The 6,413-nt window shown below is 38.0% G+C and overlaps 1 protein-coding gene across 1 annotated transcript in view; it reads right to left on the bottom strand.

Moving 5' to 3' along the window:
* Positions 1-6,413, bottom strand: part of LOC129461778 (ankyrin repeat domain-containing protein 36B-like) — a 107,551-nt gene that overhangs the window by 2,627 nt on the left and 98,511 nt on the right.

The raw sequence follows: 6,413 nt of genomic DNA, 5'->3' as shown, positions 1-6,413 counted from the left end.
TAAAAGACATGAGCTAGAGACCTTAACAAGTACCTCACCAAGTAAATTACACAAATGGAAAATAAGCATATGTAATGAGGCTACACATAATATTTCCTCAGAGAAATGCAACCATTAGATGCCACTGCACATGTCTTAGAATAACCAAAATCTAGAACCACTGACAACATCAAATGCTGGCGAGGATGTGGAGCAAGGGGAAACTTCATTCATTGCTTGTGGGAATGCAAAATGGTGCAGCCACTTCTTGAAAGTTGTATTCTATGTACCTCAACAGCATGGCCTTCACTGTTCATATTCCTATTATCATTTTGGTCGACCACTTAACCAAGGTCTAATAAGTTCCACAAGTTTCCTCATCTTCCTGTCTTCTTTGCCTATTACCCAGTTCCAAAGCAAATTCTGCATTATCAGGTATTTTTATAGCAAAACCCCACTCCTTGGTACTAATTTCTGTGTTAGCAACACAGAATAACACAGAAAAGAGCAACACGGAAGAGCACAAATTTTTGTGTTGCTATAAAAAAATACCTGAGACTAGGTAATTTATAAGGAACAGAAGTTTGTTTGGCTCACAGTTTTGCAGGCTGTAGAAGAAGCATGGCAGTGGCATCTGTGCAGCTTCTGGTCAGGGACCCAGAAGGCTTTTACTTGTGGCTAAAGGTGAAGAGACAACAGGTATGTCACACATGGCTAGAGAGGTAGGAAGAGAGGGGAGAGGTGCCACACTGTTTTAAACAACCATCTTTCATGTAATGCAGTGAGAACTCACTCATTAGTCAAAAGAGGGCAAAAAGCTATTCAGGAGAGATCAACCACCATGACCCAAACACCTCCCACTAGGTCCCGCCTCCAACATTGGGGATCAAATCTCGACACAATATTTGGAGGGTACAAAATTGCAAACAGTATCACTCTCTTTTTGTCTTTAACTTTGGACAATTTGATTATAGTGTATCTTGTTGTGAGTCCCTGGATTCACCTTATTTGGTTTCCTTTGGGCTTTCTGGATCAGGCTTTCTGTTTTCTTCCCCATACTTGATAAATCCTCTGTCATTATTCCTCTAAACATTTTTCTGTTCCTTTCTTCCTCTCTTCTCCTTCAGGCATGCCACTAATGTGTGAGTGGTCCTGCTTGATGGTGTCCCATAACTCTCTAAAGTTGTCTTCACCCCGTTTGCATTATCTTTTTTTCTGATCCTCAGATTAGACAATTTCCAGTGACCGGTCTTAAAGTTCACTGATAGATTCTATTAATGGACACCTCTATTAAATTTTTTCGCCGGGCGCGGTGGCTCACGCCTGTAATCCCAGCACTCTGGGAGGCCGAGGCGGGCGGATCACGAGGTCAGGAGATCGAGACCATCCTGGCTAACAGGTGAAACCCCGTCTCTACTAAAAATACAGAAAAATTAGCCGGGCGTAGTGGCGGGCGCCTGTAGTCCCAGCTACTTGGGAGGCTGAGGCAGGAGAATGGCGTGAACCTGGGAGGCGGAGCTTGCAGTGAGCCGAGATTGCGCCACTGCACTCCAGCCTGGGCGACAGAGCGAGACTCCATCTCAAAAAAAAAAAAAAAAAAAAAAATTTTTCAGTTCAGTTACAGTACACTTTAGATCTATGATTTGTTTGACATTATCGTATAACGTTTTTCCTTGAAGTTCTCAGCTTGTTCTTGCAAAGCTGTCTTGACCTCAGTGATTATTGTCATGACCATTATTTGGAAATCTCTGTCAGATAAATTGCATATCTGCACTTCACTCGGGTGCTGGAGATTTATCTTGTTTTCTTACTTTGAATATATTTCCCTGTTTCTTCATTTTTCCTTGACTCTCTCTGTTGGCTCCTGTGCATTTGATAAGACTGGCCTCATGTAGGAAAAGGATCTCACCAAACTTTCCAGCCAGAGATCTTCGGGCACCTCTCAAATCCTTGTGTGCTATAGTGTTGTCTGTTTTTGGTGGCTCCCTGGAACTTAGGATGTGCCACGCCTTGTCAGTAACCAGAAACTGGTTAAGGTAGGAGCCAGACAATCCAGATGTAGCTAAAAAGTTAGAAGGCTGGATGAGTGTTTCAGTTCTTTCCAGCTACATGATGAAGATTAGTACGGACATTTATCTCTCACTCTGTCTCCATTAAGCTTGGGAGAGGATCTGTGACAAACACACGTATGCACACTCTGGATGCAGCCTCTGATCCTGAGGAGATAGCTTCTGAATGTGGGCCCATTGTATGCTTACTTCTTTGTTTTCTATGGTCTAAATACATTCAAAAATACAAAATCCTGTTGACTCACAGAGCAAAGTTGTTAAGAAAACAGTTCCTTGGGCACTAACCATAGAGGTTGTGGAATTTGATGCATAATCAAGCTCCTTCCGGGAAGAATGGGTAGGCTTGGATTTATTACTGGGTTGAGCCCGACATAAGACTGGTAGTGTCAAACTATGGTTCCATCTGCCAGATGAATTATACTTTGTATGCCACATTAGGCCCCACGATGCCAGTATTTAAATACAAAGCTAGAAATGATTAATAGAGTGAGAAAAGAATGTTGAAAGCTCAGATAGGCTGAAAGCTAGGCAACTTACATTAAACAGTAAACTAAGCTGTGAATGCAAAAAAAAAAAAGTTCTTAAAGGAAATTAAACAGGCTACTCCAGTGAATGCACAAATGATAAGTACAATGGTATTACTGCTGATGTGAAGAAAGTTTTAGTGGTCTGAACAGAAAATCAAATGAGCCACAACATTTCATTAAGTCAAAGCTGAATCCAGAGGTAAGCCCTAACATTCTTTAATTCTATGAAATCTGAGACAGGTGAGGAGGCTGCAGAAGACAAGTTTAAAGTTAGCAGAGGTTGGTTCATGAGGTTTAAGAAAAGACTCTTCATAACATAAAAGTGCAGGGTGAAGCAGCCAGTGCTGATAGAGAAGCCACAGCAAGTTATCTAGAAGATCTAGCTAAGATCATTGGTGAGGGCAGTTATGCTAAATAACAGATTTTCAATGTAGACAAAACAGCATTATACTGGAAGAAGAGGATACCTAAAAGTTTCACAGCTATAGAGGAGAAGTCAATGCCTGGCTTCTAATCTTCAGAGGACAGGCTGACTCTGTAGGTATTGGCTAATGCAGCTGGTTACATTAAAACATTAAAGGCAGTACTCATTTACCATTCTGCTACATTTTTAAGTTCTTCTAAACCTATGCTACCTATACTCTATATATGAAACAACAAAGCCTGGATGAAAACACATCTGTTTACAGTATGGTTTACCAAATATCTTAAGCACACTGTTGAGACCTATTGTCCAGAAAACATGTGTGTGTTTTGTATACGTGTGTGTGTATACATGTATATGTGTGTGTGTGTGTGTGTGTGTGTATCTTTTAAAATATCACTGCTCGTTGACAATGCACTTATAACCCAAGAGCTCTGATGGAGTTGTACAAATAGATTAATGTTGTTTTCATGCCTGCTAACACAATATTCATTCTGAAGCCCATGGATCAAGGACATTTTATTATTTAAGAATACATTTTGTAAGCCTCTAGCTGCCATAGACAATGATTCTTCTGTGTATCTGCACAAGGCAAATTAAAAATCATCTGGATTTTTTTTAGAAAGCAATCACTATTCTAGATGAAATTAAAGATATTTGTGATTCCTTGGAGGAGGTCAAAATATGAAGTTTGGAAGAAGTTGATTTCAGCCCTCATAGATAGCTTGGAAGGTTTCAAGACTTCAGTGGAAGAAGTAACTGTGAGTGTGGTGGAACTAGCGAGAGAACTAAAAGTAAAATTGGAGCCTGAGCCTGTGACTGAATTTCTGCAGTTTTGTGATCAAACTTGAATGTACTAAAAGTTGTTTCTTATAGCCCATCCATCTGAGATGGAATCTATTCCTAGTGAAGATACTGTAAACACTGTTGAAATGACAAAAAAAAAACAAAAAACCTATCTTATTATACAAACTGACTTGATAAAGCAGTGGCAGCATTAGATAGGATCGACTCTCATTTTGAAAAGTGTTCTACTGTGAGGTAAAATGCTATCCAACAGCATGGCACACTACAGATAAATCTTTCATCAAAGGAATCAATTGATGCAGCAAACTTTACTGTTGTCTTATTTTAAGAAATTGCCACAGCCACCTCAGTCTGCAGCAACCACCACTTAATCACTCAGCAGCCATCAACACAGACGAAAGACTCTTTATCAGCAAAAATTAAAATTCACCGAAGGCTCAGATGATCATTTGCATTTTTAGCAATAAAGTAGTTTTTAAAGTATGTAATTGTAGACATTAGGTTATTGCACACTTTATAGACTATGGTATAGTATAAAAAACTTTTATATGCAGTGTAAAACCAAAAATTCAAGTTCTATGGTTGCCTGGAACCATACCTGCAATATCCCTGAAGTATGCCTGTACAAGAAAATATGGATAACATACTAAAATAAATTTGGGAAACAACTCATTCACAGAATGATAGTTCTGAAGTAGAAATAGATATTATAACAAAAACAAATAGAAATTCTAGATACAGAGAATACAACAAACTAAAAATTTCATACAATGCTTCAGCAGCTGATTTTATTGGCAGAAAAAAAGAATCAGTGAGCTTAAAGAAAAAACATTTGAAATGATTCCATCGGGGAAAAACAACAACAACAAAAAAAGAGTAACAAATGCATATGGCAATTATGGGACTCAATCAAACAACCCAACTTTCATATAATATCAGTTTCTGAAGGAGAAGAAAAAGAAAAAGGCCTAGAAAGCATATTTAATGAAATAATAACTAAAAATTTCCCAAACATGAAGAATGATGACAACATCGAGGTATGAAAACTGCAGAGGTCATGAATCCATTTCAATCCAAGAGGAGTTTGTCAACACACATCACAATGAAGTTATTAAAAATGAAAAACAAAGAATACTGAAAACAGCAAAAAAACAAGAAATATATCACATTCAGGGGAGCTTCAATATGGTTTTCAGTGGATTTCTCTGCAGAAAACCCTACAGTCCACGAGAGAGGGATGATATATTCAAAATGCTAAAGCAAACAAACAAAAATGCCAATCAACAATACTGTGCCCGGCCGGGTGAAGTGGCTCATACCTGTAATCCCAGCACTTTGGGAGGTCGAGGCAGGTGGATCAGGAGGTCAGGAGTTCAAGACCAGCCTGGGCAACATGATGAAATCCCATCTCTACTAAAAATACAAAAATTAGCTGGGCATGGTGGCATGGGCCTGTAATCCCAACTACTTGGGAGGCTGAGGCAGGAGAATTGCTTGAACCTGGCAGGCGGAGATTGCAGTGAGCAAGCTTGAACCAGGGAGGCGAGCTCACACCACTGCACTCCAACCTGGGTGACAGAGCAAGACTCCATCTTGAAAAAAAAATGCTGTGCCTAGCAAAGCTGTCCTGTAGAAATGAGGGAGAGGGAGATATAAAAACCTTTCTATACAAAAAAAACTAAAAAAGTTTATAATCAATATCCCTGATTGATCAGAATTACTAAAGGAAGAGCCTTACATTGAAATAAAAGCCTAAATAGTAAGAAAAAAACATATAAAAATAAAAACCTTCAATGCTATCAGTAATACACAGTCATGCTCAAAATGCTCTAATATTCTAAGGGTGGTTTGTAAAACAATTTTATCCCTATTAGTAGGGTTAGCGGACAAAGCTACTGAAAATAACTGTAGCTACAATGAATTGTTAAGGTATATAAATATGAAATAAAAGTATAAATTTTGACATAAAATTGTACAATTGTATGGGAGAGAGAATGAAAATGTAGACTCTTGGATGCAATTAAAGAGAAGTTGTTATCAGAAGTTGTTAGAGTAGCTTGTTATAAGAATATGATATTTTATGTAAGTTTCATGATAACCACAAAACAAAACCTATAGTAACTGCACAAAATAAAAAAGTTTATTTTGCAATTTATCCAAAATTTTAAAGCATACCACTACAGAAAGCCATCAAACTATAAAGGAGTTCAGCAAGAGAGGAAAAGGGAGCAAAGAACTTATAAAACAATCAGAAAAAAAATTACAAAGTGGCAGTAGCAAGTCCTTCCCTATAAATAATTACCTTGATAGTAAGTGCATTACATTGTCAAATAAAAGGACATAGAACATCTCAATGGATAGAATAAAAAACAAGATTCAATCATGTGCTGCCTACAAGAGACCCACTTTACTAGTCAAGACATATATAGGCTGAAATTGAAAAGATGAAAAAAGATATTCCATGCAAATGGAAACTAAAATAGAGCAGGGGGAGCTATACTTATTATCAAAAGAAGTAAACTAAGTCAAAACCTATAAAAGAGATAGGGTTCACTGCATAATGATAAGGGAGTTAATTCATTATGAAGACATACATAATACTTGTAA

The sequence above is a fragment of the Symphalangus syndactylus genome, chromosome 14, assembly GCF_028878055.3.
Source record: "Symphalangus syndactylus isolate Jambi chromosome 14, NHGRI_mSymSyn1-v2.1_pri, whole genome shotgun sequence".
NCBI lineage: Eukaryota > Metazoa > Chordata > Mammalia > Primates > Hylobatidae > Symphalangus > Symphalangus syndactylus.
The sequence above is the reverse complement of the archived record's forward strand: the minus strand, read 5'-3'. Positions and strand labels throughout refer to the sequence as shown.